The sequence below is a fragment of the Heteronotia binoei genome, chromosome 7 (assembly GCF_032191835.1).
Source record: "Heteronotia binoei isolate CCM8104 ecotype False Entrance Well chromosome 7, APGP_CSIRO_Hbin_v1, whole genome shotgun sequence".
Classification (NCBI taxonomy): Eukaryota; Metazoa; Chordata; class Lepidosauria; order Squamata; family Gekkonidae; genus Heteronotia; species Heteronotia binoei.
The window spans coordinates 134,700,371-134,722,477 of NC_083229.1; the positions used below are offsets into that span (position 1 = coordinate 134,700,371).

Genomic DNA, 22,107 nt, shown 5'->3' on the forward strand with positions numbered 1-22,107 from the left:
TGCCCCCCCTTTGAAAGGGCCCACTGATCAGCTGATTGGCTGCTCCTGTCATCCCCCCTGTGTGATTTAAATAGCCCCCCACCTCCTTCTGAGGGGCTGCGGGAGCAAAAGCGATGAGGGTGGGGGCCACCTAAGTGATTTAGTTTGTCAGGGTTGCATTTTAGCTCCCTTTTTATTCTATCTCTTCCTTAATGACCTGGCTATTCAGCTGTCTGGTCCTGACTGCCATAGTCCAAAACTCGGTGCATTGCATGTACCTTTATGCTGACCTTTATACGGTGCTGTTGTCCTGCTCTAGAGTGGGCTTAAGACGTCTGTTGTCTCACTGTATTCTGTATTTTACTAGTAATAAGATCCAGCTCAATTATGAGAAGTCCAAAATCTTAGTTTTCTTTAAAAAGTGGAGATTTTACAAACGGGTTACTGATGGTAAAGAGATAGAGCAAGTCAAGTATTTTAAATATTTAGGTATTTTCAATATAATGTGACTTGGTCTACCCATTGCAAGTGTGCAGTGAAGACAGCTAACATCAGTGCATCTGCCATAGCTCGCTTTTTTTATGGCAGAGGTAACCAATTTGTGCCAGCTGCCATAAAAATATTCAAAGCTAAAGTGATTTCACAACTTTGGCATCCCAATCTGGATTGGATCTTATGAATGTGCTATCAAACGTGTCCAATCCAAATTCTTGCATAAAATTCTGGGCATGCCAAAATGTGTCCCATATGCAGTTATCTGCTTAGAAACTGGTTACTAGCTCATGACCTTCAAATTCTGGCTATGCTTGCACTACAACTCTGAACCGGGGAGCTATATTTCTCAAATGCTCTCTGAATTTGATTTGTCAAATTGGTCAGCACATATTGAGCGAAAAATCAAAGCAATGGGTTTATCCCTAGAACTACTGTCCATGCTGTCCTTCACCACCGCAGTCCAACAAATTAAAGACAGGTTGCTAGATATTGAGCGCCAAGACCTATACAGTCTGGCTAAGAAAACTTGTTCCCCACTGAGTTTTGAGATCTCTCTTAGTGCTGGGAAACTGGCCTCATATCTATCCGTCTTGCAGGTGCCACAGCAGCGTAGAGCTTTTTCCCTTGCCATGCCCTCTGCCATTCTTTATGGCAGATTTAACAAGACAGCCTACTCAGTCAGATACTGTCTCTGTAAGCAAAAATGTGTGGAGTTAGTTACTCATATTCTTCTTTATTGTAATTTGTATACAGATCTTTGTCACAAGTATTTACATCCTCTTTTAGTTAGCATGGTTGATTGTTCTGATGCCCTTAAGGTCTATAGTCTTTTGAACGATACTTCATCTAGTGTCACTGAGAAAGTGGCTGTTTCTTTATTCTGTTTTAGAGGCACGCCAGAGGATCTCATAGAAATAGTTCATGCTTTTCCTGATGTATATGTATGCAATCGTTCCATTTTATCTTTTTTTTAACCAATTTGCTCTGATATATATATCTATATATTTTATGCCAATAAAGGCTAACTTGACTTGACTTGATTTAGTTTGTAGGTAAGGATAAATTGGTTTGCTAGGAATGCAGGAGCCTTTACATGCGGTCCCTGGGGATGAGGGAAGGGCATGTGGAAGCCACAGGATTCCCCCCTCCCCCACACACACACTTGACACTTTGCATAACATGCCATGTCTGAACCATATTCTGCTATAATGCCCAAAGCATCAGAGCTGGGCAGGACAACTGGAGAGGAGGGGGAAGACATAACAGTGTTACTGTATTACTATATTATGAAAAGATCTTCCAGTGCTACTCCATGAAATCCACCGGAACAAACTCATCCCACAGTTATTGCTGCTTAGTTCTCCACTGACCTTCCAGGAAGAGGTCCGCCCACTTGTCTCCCACTTCCCACTAGCCAGATGATAAACATTTGGCTTTCTTTTTAAATCTCTCAATAAAACTTCTATTCATCTATGCTAGCCAAGGATATTGTTCAAGTTCTTAAAACGAGTCCTAAATACAGGCACGAGAAGAGCCTTGGGGGCTCTGCTACCCTTTCAGGGAATTACTCCAGGGTGAACTTTTGTTTAGACTCTTGCTACAGCCCCAGGGGACCCTTGCGTGTGTGTCCTGCTTCATGCATGAAGTCCTGCTCCCTACCCGTCTCTGTTAATGGAGGCCGGAGTTCACACACAGTCTGCATTTTCTTTTTAAACAGACGGAAAGCGGATTGAGTTGAGGCATAACCAAACTAGCTAAGCAAACGACAAGGCCACCAAATCAGGCCCCAGTTGCCAGAGATTCATTATTTCTGAAAAACTGATTTTGCCCGGTTGCCTGATGAATGAAAATTACCTGCCTGAAATTTCCTTCTTGAGCTCCAGGCAGTAATACTGGAAGAAAGACCAGAGATCACACCCCCTAATCACTAATTATTGCCTCCTATGAAGCTGCATGAAGCAGATTTACAAGATTTCCTGCCACCAAGTCTTCCAGAACCAAACAGCACACAAGAAACATCCCTCCAGTAAGGGGACAAAACTCAAGACCTTTATGCCAGTGCTGCTACTGCACAGTCACTCAGTAGTACTTGTGAGAAGGCCACTGCTCAAAGAAACTCCATACCCAAGTACAGACCTACCTACATATATTCATCTTCTCTAAGACTGTTTTATGCTGCTTGAACGGTGTCTGTGCAAAACCCATGATCAGAGAAGCAATGAATATGTGATACTCCTTGGAGAGTCAAGGGGAGCACCATGGGACAACTGAAGCAGTTCAGCTATCGGGGAGTAAATTTTCGATAACAGAACAGCTGGTCAACCCAACAAATATCTACACTTATTTGGCCAACTGTAACACATCCACTGTTGTGTGTTTCTTCTACGTTCATGAGAGCCAGTATGTTCCTCTGGCCTTTCATGTACTCAAGGCTAAATCTGTAATCCAGCTATAGTTTGGGGTTGCCATTTGGGTCAGTGCATTTGACCAGTCTGTAGAGAAGGTACAAGCTACCTTTCTGCATTGTGTCCTGGGTGTCCCAAACACAGCCGTGTTGCTGGAAATAGGTTGGGCCTTTTGGAAACCAAAGCCTGATACAGGCTTTCATATTCTGGCTACATCTCCATTCTTTATCCACTTACCCTAGTCATGTGTACACTGTGCTACTAGACTTTTACGTAAGTGCTTGCACATAGTTCTACAGAAAAATTAATTCCATTGGCATTGTTTGACTCGCTCCTTATGCCTTTAGACTGCTGCATCAGAAACAGCTGGACATTAAGGGACAAATTTTGCACTCTAGCAAATAGACCATGTTTTCCTATTGCAAATGGTACAGTTGCCCGTTTATGGGGGCTCATACTTCCTGTTCCATCCTAAATCTCCACAAATCTGCAGAGCTTATACATTAAAAAAAGGCAGGGGGAACTCAATCCAAATCGAAACAGTGTAATAGAGAGGACCAAGCTACCTATTACAGGATTCATAAAAATGTATAACATTTATTATAAAGTGTGCACAAAAATGAATTTTAAAACAGACTGTGCAAAATTTGCAAACCATATACAATTTCACATATAAATATATATGTGAAATTGTATATGGTCTGCAGATTTTACACTGATATTCAGATATAATGTTTTAAAATTCATTTTTGTGCACACTTTATAATAAATGTTATACATTTTTATGAATTGTAAATCCAGGTGGGCAGAACTGCTCAATCCCTTTAACTCTAATCCATATCTGGACCACTGACTGCCCCACAACACAATGGGACATGTGCATTGACTAGGGTGTATCAGGTCATGTGTGTGTCACCAGCCAGGAATGCAGGGTCAGCTGCAGCAACAGCCCTCAGGAAGTGTTTGACTCCATGCCTGCTTGTTGCTGGCTGAGCCCCAGCTGGATCCTTCGGGGTCACACACAGCGAGGGCTCAAGTGGCTGGCCTCTCCTTCGCACAACATCCTCCACGGTGCCTTCCCCAATGCTGATACCAGGTGGGGGGGGGGGGGAGGAAGGGGGAGTCCACTGGGCCTGTTACCAGGTCACGACAGGACTACCATTCCCCTCCCCGCAAAAGGGGCCAGATGTACTTTTATGAGCTCTCAGCCTTCTCAGTGCAGCAATCCCTCCCGAGAGGAGAGGAAATGGACCTGCCTGCCAAACTCCTGACAAGAAAGAAACACTCCCACATGCGGCCTGCATCTAAGGACAAAAGGATCCCTCATTACCAACTCAGGCATGGTTTTCTATGACATGGTTAACATCTCCAGCTTCACTCTTGCTGCAGCCTAAACCCAGGCTTTGGGATTTACATGGATATGACTCCAGGGCTTTTGTCTGGCAAAACATCAATATAACATCGGGCCTGTCTGGCATCTGCGTGTGCCAAGAGTTCCATGTTTTAAATGATTCATTTTTGCAGTCTAGCTTGTTCTCTGCACTCTTAAGTCTTGACAGTCTGTGATCAAAAGCCGTGTTTGGGGGTGGGGGTGGGGAGAAGAACAAGAATTCCCTTCCTGTTTATCAAATGGAATCACTCCCAAGCGCCTTCCACTTGTAATCTGCTCATGTTTCCACAAAGAAATAACCAGCAACCCAATGGCAGGTGGGTGGGTGGCCAGATAGAATATGGTTTGTCCTTCGCTTACCTAAAAAGAAAGCAAAAGACAAAACAGCATCACCAGTTTTCTTCACATCCACTTAAGCGATTTATTTAGGACCACTTCACAATCTCCCCTTTTGCTACTGAAGTGCCTTCTCTGCGAAATGTGAACATCCCAACAGATATAATAACTGGCAGGGATTCCTGCCAGAAACGAGGGGCTGCTTGTGGCTCCCCCATCACGTGTATGTCATGGGTGCTGGGTACCCTGCAGAGGAAGTTGAGCCTGCAGAAGAAACTGTGCCCCTGCCACCTGCACCAGTGCCCCTGCCTCGCCCTCTCGGGTGGCTCGTGTGCGTGACCGCCTTCGTCACGACCTCAGGGATCGGAGGAGGGCGGCACGCTCACAAGCAAGACGCTCCCTGAGCACTGAGTTTTAGGAGGATTCTGGCCCTTCTAAGGGCAAGGATGCTTGAGTTGTAACAGGATCCTGGCTGCCTCTCTGAGCCAGCAATTAGCCCAAATGGGCAACAGCCAGCAGAGGGCTATATAGCTGTAGGCTTTGGGAGGAGGCTTTGTGGAAGCAACTAGTCATTTCCCTGACGTTCTAGCATCCACTCCGGCTTGACTTTGGTTTCTGGATTCCCTGACTTTGGCTTGTGACTTCTGGACTCCCTGACCTCGGCTTCTGGACGTTGGACCTGCGATACTTGTACAGTGATTTGGATTTGGCGCCTCGGACCCTCCTGCTTACTGGCTACAGACCTCGGACTGCCCCTGGACTTTGCCTGACCCGGCCCCAGCCGTGACAGTGTACACACTCCAGCCCCTCCCCCCCCCCGAGTTTGTGGTCACGCGAGGCTGTTCGATATGCAGCAACACCGCAGCTGCTCAGGCTTGGATTGTGGCAACTCTCGCCCATTTCAGAAGCACCAACTGCCCCACCGTTAAGCCAGAGATGCAGCACTACTACTACTACTACTTCTCCTCTAGGAGCCACTGCAGCCTCACAGTCCCTCCCATCATGTGTTCTAGGACATATTAGCAAGCCTTGAAAAATTAACCAACCATACTGTATGTGGCCCTCATTCTATAGCTCTCAAAGCCCTGGACAGCAGGGGGGCAGGGACCTCAACCCAGGCGGATGGAAGGATGTCTCAAGATCCCCTGGCGTGACAGATGCAAGGGACTCCACGGCCACAGCAGGGGATGCCGAACAGGAAGAGGGACCATGTGCTGCAGCGCCAGCCATGACAGCTCCGGGCTTCCTGGGTGGGGGAGCAAGCACCCAATTGCTGGACACAAGGAGATTCTCTTGTGAGGCTGGGCAGGGGTGGATCCACCCTGCCCACGCCTTGCCTATCTGAAGCTCAGTCTGCTGTGCTCACGGCTCAGTTTGAGCTGAACACTGAGGACTTTTGGGCGCGTGGTGGTTGCAACAGTGAGGCTTGGAGTGAAGTGCCCATTGTTTAAGAGGCTGGGAGCAGCAAGTGGTTGTCGGGCCTAACAGGGCAGTGGCTGAGTAGTTCCAATGGCCTGCAAATGTGATATGTCAGAAAGAAAAAAGCCGCAACTGTGCCTCAACTTCCAAAAACATGAGAAATTGACCTTTTAATGCTTATTTATTGATGGGGGGGGGAGGAGCTTCCAACAGCTTGCAAACCCTGCAGCCTTCGGGTTGGCTCCCTTCTCCAAAGGCTGTTGCTCTTCTTGTCCACCCACCGAACAAAGGTCTTAATGGCAAATGCACTGAGAAAGTGTGGGCCAGACAAGGGACCAGAGTGGTAAATGGGAGCCTGAGCCAACTCCTTACAGAGCATTTCCTCTGTCAAAAATTCCTAGTTCTCTTATCCTTGTGTGTGTGAGAGAGAGAGAGAGAGAGAGAGCACGAGTGAGTGCAGGAAATCTTGAAACGTTTCATGGATAAATTTACAGTCATGTAATGCATCATTCTAGTAATAAATAAAGTACTTTTATCGAAGTCAGAACTGTGCTCTGAAAAACAACCATGCCTACTCTGAAGAACTCAAAATCTACCTCCAGAAGATGTATCAGAATTCTTATTTCTCAACCAATTTTTGTGCAGCTGCTTCTATTTCTGGAAGGGGGGGGGGGGAGGAAGAAAGGACCATGTTCAACCCCCAGGTGGAATGTTAGGGAACAATGAAGGCCTCCCCCCCCTTATCCTCAAGCACTGAAGCTGCAGCCACTGGGGCTTGTTCAGAGGAACTGTCAGGAGCAGAAAGAGGTGGGGGCTAGCAAAGGACTGATCGTGTTCAATGAGGCAACTGAGGGCCTCTTCTGGAGAGCCAGCCTGGTGTTGTGGTTAAGAGAGATTTGACCCCCCACAAGAAGCCTGCTGAGTGACCTTGGCCCAGTCCCAGTTCTCTTCGAACTCTCTCAGCCCTCCTTGCCTCACGAGGGGCCTGATGTGGGGAGAGGAGACATTTTGAAAAGACTCCCCTTTGGAGCTCAACCACCCTGGCAACTTTGTAACCTGATGGCTGAAAAGATTCCAGGAGACGGGGAGCTTCCTAACCTGGAGGAAGAGCCAGCGGCACCTTGGCACGTCCTAGACGCCCGGTGAGCCGCGGCTTCCCCTCCACAGTTCCACCTCGTGGTCACCCCCTGACAGTGGCAGCTGCGGACCTCAACCACTACCATTGATGAGGCGCCCGCTTGCAGGGAAGCGATCCTAACCCGCCACATGAGGAGGATGCGGATGACCGAGACGGAGCCCATCAACCTGGGCACCTTAGAGCCAGGCGAGGTCGACTCCATCCTTGTTGTCCAGGTACCAGAGGATGACCCTGACTCTGAGGAGAAGGGGGCAGAAGAACCGCTGCTGAAGGACATGCACGAGGAAGACCCTCGTCTATTTCGGGCCATGGTCCGAAAGGAAGTCGACGGGGCAGTCAAGGGCCTGAAGGACGAGATGCAGGCTATGACCGCCCAGGTATCCTGGGCCCTGGGGATGGCTGGCCCGCAGAGACCCCATCAACCTCCGCCGGTCCGCCCACCCCTGGCCCCACCGCAAGCTCCAGCAATGCCCCAGCCGGTGGGACAGACACCGCAGCCAGCGGCACCCCGCGGCCCAGAGGCGGAGGGAGAGGGCGTGAGCTGGAAGCCACCTTTGACGGGGACCCAGACGAGGTGGAATATTTTGCCATCCAGGCGAATAGCTACATGCACTACTGGGGGAACACCTTCCCTGACGAGTTCAGCAGAGTGGATTACTTAGGGTCGAAGCTGAAGGGGGCCGCAAAGAGATGGTACGTAAGCCTGTATGAGGCCATGAGCCCGGAGCTGGACTATGTGCAAACCTTCATTCAGGCTTTGCTGGCCCAGTACGAAGACCCCCTCCAGGAAACTCGAGCTCTGGCCGCCCTGAGGGACATGCAGCAGGGTTCAAGAACCATCCGAGAGTACGCCGCAAAGTTCCGGACCAACGCAGCCAAGGTGCGGGGGTGGAGTGAACAGATGAATATCGAGCACTTCACTCGGGGCCTGAACACCAGTATCCTGGATTGGGCCCTTACCCAAGCCAGACCTGCCACGCTGGTAGGCTGGATACAATTGGCAGGGGAGGTTGAGACCAACATGAAGCGGGTGGCCATGCAATGTCAACACCAGTCTGGCAAGGGCCGCAAAAAGCTCCTCCCAAGCAGAGCCCAAGAAACCCACCGAGGGAAAACCCACCAGGCCCCGCAAGTGCTTCCGCTGCGGTGACTCGGGCCACCTTGCCTCCAGCTGCCCAGCCCCCCCTCCAAGAATCCATTGGGAGGGCTGAAAGCGAGCACCCCGACCCCCATGAAGCCGCCCAGCCACCCTAAGGAAGCGGTGAAGAGCAGCCTCGCAACGGTGGAGGAGCTGGACGAGGACGTGTTTCTATCGGTGGAGCTGAGCGACCTAACTTGGGCGTCCGAGCCGTCGGAAAACGAGAACGACCTGCTCTGAAGGGTGCCAACCAGCAGGTCGAGGAGGAGCCAGCACCACTGAGGGTGAGAGTGACGGGACGATTATACTTTGTGGTAGTGAAACTGCTGAACACTAAACTGAAGAGGTTCATGCAGGTCCGGGCCCTAGTAGACTCGGGGTGCAACCGGGAACTAATTACACCCAACCTGGTGGAAGCTCTGGGACTAGAGAGCTTGCCTTTACCATGGCCGATGCAATTCGAGCAAATGGACGGGTCGGTAATGCGAGGGGAGCCATGCAGACTAGAGACTCAGTTCTTACCAATGGGGATTGAGGAGCTCTGTGATCAAGAATCCTTTGTAATTGCCCCCTTGTGCTCCTACCCAGTAGTACTGGGGGTGGGTTGGCTAGCGAAACATGAGCCCCGCATACGGTGGGGGGAACAGACTATTAGGTTCATAGACCCCCTCTGCCGGACCCACCTCTGGAACCCTGCCTGGGGTCCACGGGCTCCGGTGGCCAGAGAAAGAGCATGCATGTCAGTGGAGGAAGTCCACGCCATCCCTAAAGCATACCGGGACTTGATGGGGGTGTTTAGTGAACAAGGAGCGAACCAATTACCCCTGCACCGGGATACAGACTGCGCCATAGAGCTGATCCTGGGGCAAACCCTACCCAGGGCCAAACTGTACCCCATGGGATGGTCGGAAAAGAAAGAACTCCGCAAGTTCTTAGATCATAACTTGGAGAGGGGTTTCATTAGGCGGCAACGGCCCCCCATGCCGCCCTGGTACTTTTTAGGAAAAAGAAGGACAACTCGCTTAGACTTTGCACAGATTTTCACGGGATTAACGCGATCTCAATGAACAATGCCTACCCCATCCCCCCTCATCCGGGACTTATTAAGCACGGTGTCGGAGGGAAAGTTTTTTTACCAAATTGGATTTAAGAGACGCGTACTCCGAGTGCGCATCAAAGAGGGGGATGAGTGGAAAACAGCCTTCAATACGCCAATGGGACAATTCAAATACTTGGTCATGCCTTTCGGACTGCAAGGGGCCCCTGGGGTATTCATGAACTTTATAAACGATGTGCTCAGGAAATACCTTTTCAAGGGGGTGGTGTACCTGGATGTCATCATTATTTATTCGCAAGATGAACAGTCCCATGTGAAGTTAGTAAGGGAGGTACTTAGCACATTAATGAAGCACCAACTGTATGCTAAGCTGTCTAAGTGTGAGTTCCATAAAAGTGAATTGGATTATCTGGGGTTTCAGGTGTCGGGGAAGGGGTTGGCGATGGACCTGGCCAAAGTACAGGCAGTATTAGACTGGGCCCCCCTGAGGACACGTAGACAGCTCCAATCCTTCCTCGGATTCACCAACTTCTATAGGACCTTCATAGAGGGGTTCGTCCAGATCGCCCTCCCCTTAACAGAGTTGCTAAAAACCAAAGGGAAAGGGCCAGAAGCCAAACAGCCGGGAGCCCGTCTCAATTGGAACCCGAAATGCCAGTCGGCTTTTGACAAATTGAAGCGCCTGTTTAGTAGTGAGCCGGTCATGAGCCACCCCGATGAACGACGACCCTTTATTGGGCAATGTGACGTGTCCGATGTGGCTGTCGGAGCCATACTCATGCAAAAGGATGGGGAAGGGCGACTGAAGCCATGTGCCTATATTTCCAGAAAGTTCTCTTCCGAACAGAGAAACTGGTCGGTCTGGGACAAAGAGGCTTTCGCAGTGACTTTCACACTAAAAACATGGAGATCATGGCTGGAGGGGGCTAAAATAACGTTTAAAATTTGGACTGATCACAAAAACCTCGAAGCCCTTACCGGCAAGAGGAAGTTAATTGAGAAGCAAATTAGGTGGGCGGGATTCTTCTCTAAATTTGATTTCAGGCTAAGGCACATCCCGGGGACAAAGAACTTCTTGGCGGACTCCCTCTCTCGCCTCCCTCAGCACGAAAATTAGAGGGAGGAAGTAGTAGACTCCTTAGTTCCCCCCTCGCAGGTGGCTGCTGTTGTGACCACTAGATCCCAAAAGAAACGGAGCCTGGAGGGCTGGGGGACCGAGAGACTGGCCACTGAGACAGAGAGGGAAGGGGACGACTGCCCGGGGGAAATCCAGAAGAGGGGAGACGGACTGTGGTACAAAGGAGACAAGCTGTATGTTCCCAAAAGCTTATGGGCGGAGGTGTTACAGTTTTGCCACTCAAATAAATTAGCAGGGCACTTCGGCTATATCAAAACGCTCCACCTAATCAGCAGGCAATTTTGGTGGCCATCCCTGAAGAGGGACGTGTCGGAATTTGTGGCCTCTTGCCCCATCTGCATCATGGCCAAAAGGAGGGGTGGGGAACTACCAGGGTTGCTCAAACCTCTAGAGATGGCCAAAAGACCGTGGTCAATAGTGTCGATGGACTTTATTGTAGAACTGCCGCCCTCTCATGGCAAGACTGTAATAATGGTGGTGGTAGACACTTTTTTCCAAACAAGCCCATTTCATTCCTTGCACGCAACTTCCCACAGCCAAGAAATTAGCCCATTTGTTCTTCAATCACGTGGTCAAACTCCACTTGTTCCCAGACAAGGTTATTAGTGACCGCGGCCCACAGTTCGTTGCCAACTTCCGGCGGGAGTTTTGCAAGCTGGCAGGCATTGAACAAGGGTTGAGTTCCGCCTACCACCCGCAAACGAACGGACAGACGGAACGCATGAACGGGCTTTTAGAGCAATATTTACGTTGTTTCATTAACCATCGACAGTCCGATTGGGTAGATCTACTCCCCTTCGCAGAGTAGGGGTACAATAACAGCATGCATAGCTCCACCAAGGCCTCCCCCTTTCAAACAGTATACGGGTACGAGGGGAAGCCGATTCCCTCGCTTCTGGAAGGGGCTCCCTCCTCCGAACCAACCTCCTTTGAACAGCAGTGGCAGAGACTGAGCGAAAGCTGGAAAACAATCCAGGAGAATTTGGAGGCAGCTAAAGAGACTTTCAAAAAGCAGTACGATAAATCTCATGTTTCAGCTTGGGATTTTAAAGTGGGGGACTCAGTGTTTGTATCTACCAAGAACTTGCCACTCATCCAACCCTCCAAAAACTAGCTTACAAGTTTCTGGGGCCATTTAAAATCAAGAGAGTCATTAACCGAGTAACGGTAGAGTTGTAGCTGCCACAAAAGGTTTAGTAAAGTGCACCCTGTATTTCATTGCAGCTTACTCCATCGAGACCCTGGAGCTTCTGTTTGGCACCCTCGGACAACAGCCCCCCAGCCCATCCTGATTGGGAACCAGAGTCACCACAAAGTACAAGAAATTCTGGACTCTAGTTAGAAGGGGAATCCTATATTATCTAATTAAATGGAAACATTTCCCCTCTAGTGAAAATGAATGGGTGGCTGAGAAAGATATCTCAGCCCCAGATCTGATACGAAAGTTTCATCAACAATGTTCCCACAGGGCGGTGGAGGCGGCTTAGGGGGGGCAGTATGTCAAGTCTGTCTGTAACTCTGGCTCAAGCAAAGAGCATGCTGGGTAGAACCAAAGTATAACCAAATGCTGCTAGCTCATCCTATCCTATTCCCCCCTCCCATCAGAGAACTGTTCCTGCTTTGAAATGGTAATGTGTGAAAAGTCTTATCTGTACCTTCTCAGCTCAGGCTTGGGGGAGAGGAAGGAGCCTGGGAGTATCAAGGCCAAATGGGCCTCTAATCAACATGAGAATGTATTTGTAACATCTATGTGTGAATGTCCTCTGCACAATCCTCCCTCCCCGTAGGAATCCCTTTGAAGTGTACCTTATATGCAATGTATCTATTGTATGTGCTTTAGTCTTTTCAAAACCTGGCTTAGGCCAAGTATCAGTATCAATAAAATAAGAGTCTTTGTATCCACACCGACTCATCATTGAATCTGCAGACTTGACAGCATCTTTCTTCCATGTAACTCTCCCATGTTTCCTGGACAGCAGAATTTCTTCATAATAATTTATTGGTCCTCTTGTTGAAAGAATTTATAACATAATAAATCATCCACAAGTTTTTCTAACAGGGTATAAATCTGCAGTCTTCTTCTATCATGATGCCCTAAAAAGAGCATCCTGTGGGGAAAAACCACACTGCAGCTCAGATGTGCCCAACATTTTGACACAGCAACATGTGATTTAGCAACTATAAAAGTGTGTGGGTAAAAACATATTGAAAAACTATCTAAAACATAAAGTAGTCATAGATCAGCCCCAAAAGCAACCTACAGGATACAACAGGCAGAACCATTCTACTATCATATACGTGGAATGCATGAAGAGTACTGAGCCAGAGTTCACTTTCCAGCATCAAAGATATACCTAAGAACATTTGGAGAGCCCTGTTGGACCAGACCAGCGGCCCATCCAGTCCAGCCTCCTGTCTCACGTAGCGGAGGGTGCAGAGGCAGGCCTTCCCCTGACGTTGCATCCTGGCTCTGGGGCTCAGAGGCTTCATGCCTGTGAATGTGGAGGTTCACCTTCGTTACCATGGCTAGTAGCCACTGACAGACCTGTCTAAACAGACATGAAGCTGCCTTATACTGAATCAGACCATTAGTCTGTCTCCTCTGGTGGCAGTTTCCAGACAACGGTTCTTCACATGACCTACGAACCTGAGAGCCAGTTTGGTGTAGTGGTGAAGTGTGTGGACTCTTATCTGGGAGAAGCGGGTTTGATTCTCCACTCCTCCACTTGCAGCTGCTGGAATGGCCTTGCGTCAGCCATAGCTATGGCAGGAGTTGTCCTTGAAAGGGCAGCTGCTGTGAGAGCCCTCTCAGCCCCACCCACTTCACAGGATGTCTGGGGGGGGAGGAAGGTAAAGGAGATTGTGAGTCGCTCTGGGTCTCTGATTCAGAGAGAAGGGCGGGGTATAAATCTGCAGTCTTCTTTTCATCCATCTGCCTGGAGAACCTGGGACCTTCTGCCTCCCTTAAGACTTATCTTCATTTGGTCCCAAAGCATCTTTTATAGCGTTACAGTGTGATGAGGTTTGCACAGAACAGAGGAAGCACAAGACATCCAGCCAGACTGCCCGGCCCCTGGGAAGCAGAAGCATCCTGCCAGGGGAGTGACTCAGCAACTCCAGCTTGCTCACTAAACTACAGAAGCCATTTTAGGACTTGAGGCCTAAGGGGCAATTTAAACAAGGGTTTATAACCCTAGGATTTGCCATAAGCATGACTGGAGTCTGGCCCAACACCAACAGCTAGATGCATGCAAGCCAAAGCTACTGTTAACACTGTTCCTACAGCGCCACCGACATATAAGACAGAATGGCCACCAAAACCCCCAGTTACTCACTGTGCAGTTAAAATACTGCCTCATAATCACTTTCATGTTTTCCTCTCTCAGCCTTCTCACAAAGCCAACATGCTTCTAAGCACCAGCCATACAACTTGGAGTGCCTGCTTGTTGCGGCTTGGGAGCAGGGCGAACATGCTGTGAGTCAAAGTGTCCAAAGATAACCATCGCATTTGTTTGTGTACCTGATTTTGTACAGCATTGCAGGCTGCAGCGCTTGAAAAACATTCCTGCTCAATAACACGTCTGGGACGGTGACAGATGTTCCTCAGGGAAAGTCTATCCTACTTTGGGAGCTGGAAGGTTCACCATCACAGACAGAACAGTGAGGACAACCGTTCTTCCACTGAAAAGAGCAATGAAACTACAGCTCCACATGGTTACTGGGCAGCATCGCTCACACTTCACAGAATAGTCCTTCATCCACAAGGGAAACGCCTTAGCAGGATCTCCACTCAAGGCACTCCTAAATTTACAATCCTGGGGCAACCTACTTGTGAGTAAACTCAGAGGGATTCATTTATTAGTAAAACAGCTCAAATCTCTTTTAGATTACAAGCAAGATGTGTATGTGAAAAAGCCAGGGACATTTAACAAAGAGGCCAAAAGATGAACTCAGTGCCAAAACCCTGACGTGAAGCTTAGATCTTTTGCTTGACATGTTTCAAGAAACGAAGCCATAAAGGCTTATTACAATAGTTTTGTCAGAAAGCAAGATCAGTTACCAATGGGGATATGGGGATTTTAATTTAATTGCTTATTTTTATGCAGGTATGACAATTTAAATCCATAAACCGGAAACATAGTTTTTCCCATTCCCAAACATACAAACAAATGTGACAGTCAGACTGACAATTCTGCCATATAACTGGCCTGGTAATGAGTGAAATCAATTTAAGACAAGGTTTTACTCCCTCAAATTGTGTAGCATGACCATTTCTATGTAACATAATCTGTGGCAAGTATACTACGCATACATAGTATTTTCATGGTTGCTGCTTATGTGTGAATAATTTTGACAGCAATTAATAAGGCTGTAATGTATATGATAATGAATTATTTACAAGTTCAGGGTTTCAGTGTTACGAAGTTCAATTTGAAAACCAAATATGTTGGTAGCCAGTTGTAACTGTGATGCTGTTTTTGACCAAACAATCATCTCTTAACTGCAAAACTGTTTTTAGATTTTGATTTCAATTTGTATTTTTTCTGACCTCTCAAATGGTAACATGAGTCTGCTTGCGGAGAGGGTGGGATACAAATTTAAAGACAGATAACTAATTAACCATCCTGCGGAGTGCTAAAGAGCGGCAGGGAGCAGGCCTCCACAGTGGCCCGCCTCTCCTTCCGAGGGCTGCCGAGTCAGTCTTTCTTGTTTTAAGAAACAGTCTTTCTTGTTTTAAGAAACAACTTTACATTCTATAAACATGCCAAATACAATTTTATAAACTAAGTTATAAATGATCTATTTTATGTTGTTAAAGCAGTAAAAATAAGTTTAGGTTTGAGAAGAAAGTGATTGCATTTTACCTAATTTCTTCTCAAAATTCCTCCCCAACAGATTTATAACTTACAGAGATTTTACATCTCTAGACCTGAACACCTTATTTACCAAATGAGACATCTGATGGGTGGGGTTTTTTGGGGGGGCTGGAGAATATTTAATGCAGTACATAAACAAAGCATACCTTAAAACCCCAAACTTGCTCCCCGCCCCGCCGCTCGTTCCCATTCATTCCATGCCAGTCACCAGGATGTGCTTTTCCTTTCCTACACACCAGCTGTCAGAAAGCAGCAGCTCCAGCCGCTGCCCCAGCCAGCTTTCCCCTCCCTGCTTGACAGGGCAGAAATGGATTTCTGCTTATTCTCTCTTCTGGGCAGCTGAGGCTCTTGTGGGGTGCCCACAACTTTTACAATCTCCCCTTCTTTTGTTATGCCTTCATCATGCTGCACTGCACAACTAACACATCTGCTTCTGCCACACACACACACACACACACACACATGCACAGAGCAATCCCCCTGCCCCTTGTACCTAAGTCCAGGATCCAGTATTTGCAGCTGCCCGGCTGCCCGTGGCCACAGAATGGGGCATGAAGGGACTCCAAGTCATCCATCTGTTCTGCTCGGTTGGACATGCTCAGTGGAGAGCAGTGGCTGCAAACTCCTTGTGTTTCGGCACAGTTCCCCACTGGAAGCTTTCTGGGCAAGGGGAAAACCAGTGGAAGGTCCCAGCTCTTTAAAAGCCCCTTACCCCCCTTCAGGGCAGCAACTCCCTTCGAGGATGCTCTCTGCTGACTCACTGCCCAAGCACAGCTCCAGCTTTCAGGCTCACATGTGGGAATAGCCAGATGTGAGGGGCTATGGTCTACCGTAACTAGCCTAAGAGAAGTTCAAGCAAATTCCTAGCTACGCTGTCCACAAGCTCTTTTGGGGCTGGGAGGCTCAGACACACTCCGGGAAAGCCATACTGAGAGCCAGTTGTCAGAGGGGAAATATGAGGGGGTCAGTCTGTCTGTCACGGAGGCCTTCCAGTCAGTCAAGATAAAGCACATTTCCAAATTGTGTGTGAAATGAATGAACCTTCATATTTAAAAATCAAAATTTTTTTGTACTACCCAGTTTGTTCATACATATCACAATCTTAAAGGTTACATGATGGAAGGCAAAAGATCCTGGGATGTATTCACAGGGGGAAAGAGTCATCAGCCCATGTTACTAACCCTGTTCTAGTGAGCGTTTCTCCTGGGTCCTGTCTTTAAGCAGGGACACACAACTTTGCCATTCTACCCCGGCCTTGTCCATAAAGTGAGACCACTTCCGACTGGCCCTCCCTACACAGACAGCACTCAGATGGGAAGAGACTGAAAGTTCGAAATCTGCACAGGATGGTTTGTCCCCAAAGGTCACCGCATCATTTCAGGACTGTGAATCAGAGACAGAGGCTACTTGGCCAGGCAGACGCTACTACCTGAAGCTGCTTTGGGTGGGGAGGAGCCCACAGCTCCTTCTCCAGGTGACTGTCATTTTAGTTTTTCCAGTTTTGTTTTAACAGGTCCAACATATTCCATTTTATCCGTATGCACACCAGTTAATGCTACACATGAAGGACAATAACAGATTATGGAAAGCTGTCTTAATTTATTTATTTAAGTAGGCTTATATTCTTAAAGATAAAATTGACATGCTAAACGGGGTCCAATGATCCCATTAACGAACTCTATTATAGATTTGTGGAGAAATGCTCTAGGTTCATTGTGTACTGGAAGGATCAAATCCAGATTAAAGATGTCTTGTGGTGACCTGGGCCACAGAGATTAATAGTTGTCTTAATATAAGTGTTTCATATGGAATGGATGAATTGGTCCTGGGGCCTTTCTTTTTGATAATCATAAATTGGTATATTTGCTATTGGTATTTTGTAAGTAGATTTGTATAAAAATAATAGAAACATAGTGATGGACAAAGTTTTAGAAGGTTTTAAGAAGGCTATAGATTTATACCCCACCCTTCTCTCTGAATCTCAGAGTGGTCACAATCGCCTTTATCTTCTTCTTCCACAACAGACACCCTGTGAGGTGGGTGGGGCTGAGAGAGCTCTCCCAGAAGCTGCTCTTTCAAGGACAACTCCTACAAGGCCATTCCAGCAGCTGCAAGTGGAGGAGTGGGGAATCAAACCCGGTTCTCTTAGATAAAAGTCTCCGCACTTCACCACCACACCAAACTGGCTCTGGAGATCAAGATAGGTCTGTCAATAGCTATTAGCCACAATAAGTGAATGGAAAGGGGACTTTCAGCTTCACAGGCACGATACTGCTGGACACAGCAGCTGGAGGAAACAACATGAGGGTCAGTGAGGATGTGGGGTGGAAAGTCACCTGGCATAACACTGTGGCTCAGTGGGGTGGGGGGATTGGGGTGGCGAATGAAGCATGAGCAACTCGCCACAGATTTTTAATTTTATTTTATCAAATTTATATCCCGCCCTCCCCTAATGGGCTCAGGGCGGCTATAGGAAGGCACATGCGAGCAAAGGCTAAAAGAGGTTCCCAACTCTCAGGTGTCAAGTGAGTCAGTCCAATATGCTGTTAATCTGAGTTGTAAAAGTTCAAATTTGTGAACAGACACCTATTTAGGGTCCCTATTCTGCCACCAACTCAACTCTGAGAGTTCAGTATAAACAAGTTATGCCAATGGCTACTTGACTGGATCAGGGTTAAAAGACCTGTTTTGCCTCAACAGACAGCATGGCAGGATAAACACGGCTGCAAGATTAATGACCTGAGGGTCAATGGGGTTCTGCCTTGTAGGTGTAGTAAGAACCGAAGGACCCAGGAAGGGGTGTGTGTGGGGGGGGGGTGGTGGTGGAATAAATCCTTGCATAACTATCTTGTTCACTCTCCAAAGGAACACCCAGTCCTGGCTGTGGGTGAAGCATGTCTGTCCTTTCAGGGCCCGTGGTTCATCCTGCTGGCTGAGCAGAAAAGGCTGCAAATTCTCTCCCCTCGACAGCTGGTGCCAAAGGGAGGATGAACTCTCTCTCCTTTTTTATAACAGCCGCAGGAGGAGGGGGAAGCCTGGGCTCTGAGAGACCACCCCTCTTGGCAGGGCACTACCCAGTCTTCCCTTCCTTTCTGACATGAGCACCAAGGAACAACTGGGACGAGAGGGCAGGTTCTTTGTCTGAGGCCAGGAGGTCTCCAAGGGGTCTCTGGCAGGAAGTGCTGGGGAGCTACTCCTTTACTGCCCTTCACAGGACTGATGAAGAGGGGGGGGGGGGGGCTCTTGCTCCATGCCTTCTTCTCCAACAGTTCATTCCCCGGCCGGCCACTGTGCTCCAGGGACTCTGCAGGGCACCACGATGGGTGCTGCTGCTGGATTTCTAATGACAACAGTGGGGTGGATCACAGAAGGGGAAGATGGCTGGAACTCCTGGAATGCGGGCAGGCAGCAGGAAGACCCGGGAGTGGGAAGAGCCGAGTAGCTGATGAATGAGAAGATCTCCCTCTCTGCTCCTTCAGAGTTCTTTTAGCGAACAAGCACCTCTTTGAGCTTCCCTACACAAGCTTCCTTGGAAAGAAGCACAGCAACAGGCAATGGAATATTCCTGCATCTACGGACTGCACTGGATTTCATACTATGACCAAGAGTCTGCTATTTCATGGCATGTTTTGACATATAGTAGCAGAGTCCCAAGATCATCGTTGGAAAAGAAAAGAAGATAGGTTGGGCCAGCGTCTAAAATGACATTTTAAAATCTAAAGTGTTTTTTTTTTTTTAAAGGATGCACTTCTTCATTTAATGACTAATTAAAGCGTGGAATTTCTTGCTAGTAGTTGTAACCATGGTGATGGGGCCTGGAGGCCAGGGCTGAGGTCACTGAAGGGAGTCTCCAGGGGCAATGTCAGGAGAGGCCCTGTTTGCTGGCCCTCCAGAGGAACCAGCCGGCCACTGTGTGGAACAGGATATGCTGGACCAGATGGACCCTCCCTGCTCTGATCCAGCAGGGCTCTGCCGCTCATGTTCTGAGGAAGGTCTCAGCCTCTATGCTCTGGGACTGGACACTCAGAGGAGCTGTTTGGACACTGGCTGCCCTCTGGTCTGTTCCAGCAGAACACCTCTTCTGTTCTACAGGACTGGTTTTTATCTCACTTCACCATGCAGTTCTCAAGTGTTATCACTCCCAGTTTGTTGGGGTCAGCACAAAATAACGCACAATCCTGTCAAATCACTCCATCTCTTAGGACACAAGACCACCCAGTCCCCAAAGCTTTGACACAATACCGCAACAATTCATTCCCTGGATTAAAAAGTAAGTTACACAAATGACGAGGAATTTTATTTACAATACACATTTCCTGCATGGGGAGAGAGAGGGAGTGCCTGCTCATGAACTCAGCCACCAAGAATGGTTACAGCCTGCTGGATTCATCCTTTGCTCCACCCTCCCAGCCACCCGGGCATTAGTCAAAAATGGCACATGCTCCCCTCAACAAGAGAACCTCAGTTGCAACGAAATGCAATGAGCCATTAAAGCAAATACTGGAAAGAGACGAAGTTTTGCTTGTCCTTGCATCACAATGTGCCTACAGTTTCAGACCTACGGCACAGCTGGACCCAGGAGGATTCAGGGGCTTAAGTTACAAGCACAACGGTTGCCCTGTGAGCAGCGATTCCCTCAACCCCAGAGATAAAAAATCAGTCAGTTTATAAGGAAAAAGATGACCAGAAGACAACCTCTTTGAACATTTGGGGTGTTATTTCTTATTACTTTCCAGCCCTGCAAGCAAAAGCGCTTTTTGCAAGATTAACTAGAAACCATGTTTGAGTGCCAAACCCTCAAAGACCTTTGCTTCAGAGTGCTCAGTAACATTCAAGCCCACTGCCTTTTTTCACACCAGATGCCTTCAGCCATTCAACCTTCTTTGCTCGATCCCCTTGAAGGGCATTTGAAAATGGCTGCTGCAAGGAGGCCGGCCAGCACCTGAGGGAACCTTTGGGGCGAGGAGCTCTGGGGTGTGGCCCACGCAAGCTGGGGTTCTCACCCAATTACTCTACTGGCCTGACAACTTCACCCACCTTGCCAAAACTGATGCAAGCACATGACATATTAGCACAGGGGAAGGCAAACCCCTAAGCAAGCCTGCAATGTGCTCATAAGTGTGATGAATCAAGGGGTTTTTTAAAAACTATTTGCAGACATGCCTCACGGCTGTAGCAAAAGAAAGCAGTATTTCACACCCTACTCTGCATACATCAAACCAGGAAGCTGTGTGGATGGTTTCTCAAAGCAACCGCCTCCTAGGCATGCTGGCCTTGCAAAACAGTGACAAAATTATGACACCTGCCCCCCCCCAGCATGTGGCTTCGCAGCAGCAGCAGCAACATTTCTAGTTATCACCTGAGCACGAAATGAATCTGCACAGCTAATCTGAAACGCAGGTTGCCGTAAAGGGTCGTACACCCCAGTCCTCCCTGCCTGCCACCCTAGTCAACAACCTGTTGTTCTATGCAATGGGCAGGGCCCCGAAGACGCAGCATGCCCTTCCCCAAACCGACCCTGAAGGAGCCGCTTCCTCCTGTCCTGTGCCCCACAGGCTCCCTTCCCTGTTGCTAGAAGCCATTCAAGGGACTGCCAAGGACTTGCCATTAACACTTCTCGGCAGTGGGTGGCCGGTACACTCATGACTAGGCTGGAACTGAGGAGAGACTACGGATCCCAGCCTTGGTTGTAACAGTCACCCTGGATGGCGTCAAATATAAATCTGTTGGAACCGACTGGGAAGTGAATCCCAGTGATGAGATGAAGGAGGCTGATGCCACCGGGCAGCAGGAGGCTCCAAGTCCTGGATTTCCTCTTCCGTGACGGAATGGGATGAGTGTCCTGTGGCTGTCCTCTGGCGCAGGGCCCGCAGGTCTAGGTAGTGAGGCTTGGGAGATGCTGGCAGCCAGAAGCCGGAGCTGGCCCAAAGTCTCACACAGCAAAGCAGCCCAAACAGGCTAGGAGGTGCCGAAGGCCCTGCACCCACCCCCCACGAGAAAGCACTATCCTCAGGACTCTAGAGGCAGCCAGTTGGGCGCTTCACCTCCCTTGGGCCCCTTCAGATGCTGCTGTTCCTGCAAAGCCAAAGGGTCCGGAGGGGCTGCAGGCCTGGGGGAGACATGGCTTCTGGGCCCTCCCTGGTCTTTCAGGTCCTCCTGGGTCACTGGGCTGGTTGGTTGGGGTGACCTGAAGGGGAAGGTGTTCTCGGAATGGGTGGTCTGTCCCTTGTGATGAGGGCAGGAGGGGGTGGATGATGACTGTGGCTCGGTGTGTGTGTGTGTGTGTGTGTGTGTGTGAGCTCCCTTCCTGTAATGGTGCTGCTGAGGAGATGTGCTCCAGGCTGCCCTGCAGTTTTGGCCTGGTCTGGAGTGGCTGGTCTCCGGCCCATCTGAACCAACGATGCTCAGATCCATCTGGGATTGCACAGGTCCCCCCCCCCCCCCCCGCCGCCCTGCTCCATTTACAAGCAGGTTTTCAAACTCCCTTCAATATTCCAAGGTACTTGCCAGGCAAGCCGGGAGGAGGTGGAAGAAGCTGCATGGCTCTTGGGATCCCTGCGGTCACCTTCATGCCTGGAAAGGGTGGCCAGGCCCAGAAGCAGCCAGGAGAATGCTGCAAAGGGCCACCCAAGAGCTGCCCCCCTAAGCAACAGCCCTGCTTCCCTGCAGGCAGCACCACCGGAAGGCACGAGAAGACCCCAAGGCTGGGAAGCAGCTGAAGCTCTCCGGGACATG

The 22,107-nt window shown here is 48.9% G+C and overlaps 1 protein-coding gene across 4 annotated transcripts in view; it reads right to left on the minus strand.

The window, feature by feature from the left end:
- Positions 1-22,107, minus strand: part of TRIO (trio Rho guanine nucleotide exchange factor) — a 287,901-nt gene that overhangs the window by 73,270 nt on the left and 192,524 nt on the right. The window lies entirely within an intron of this gene.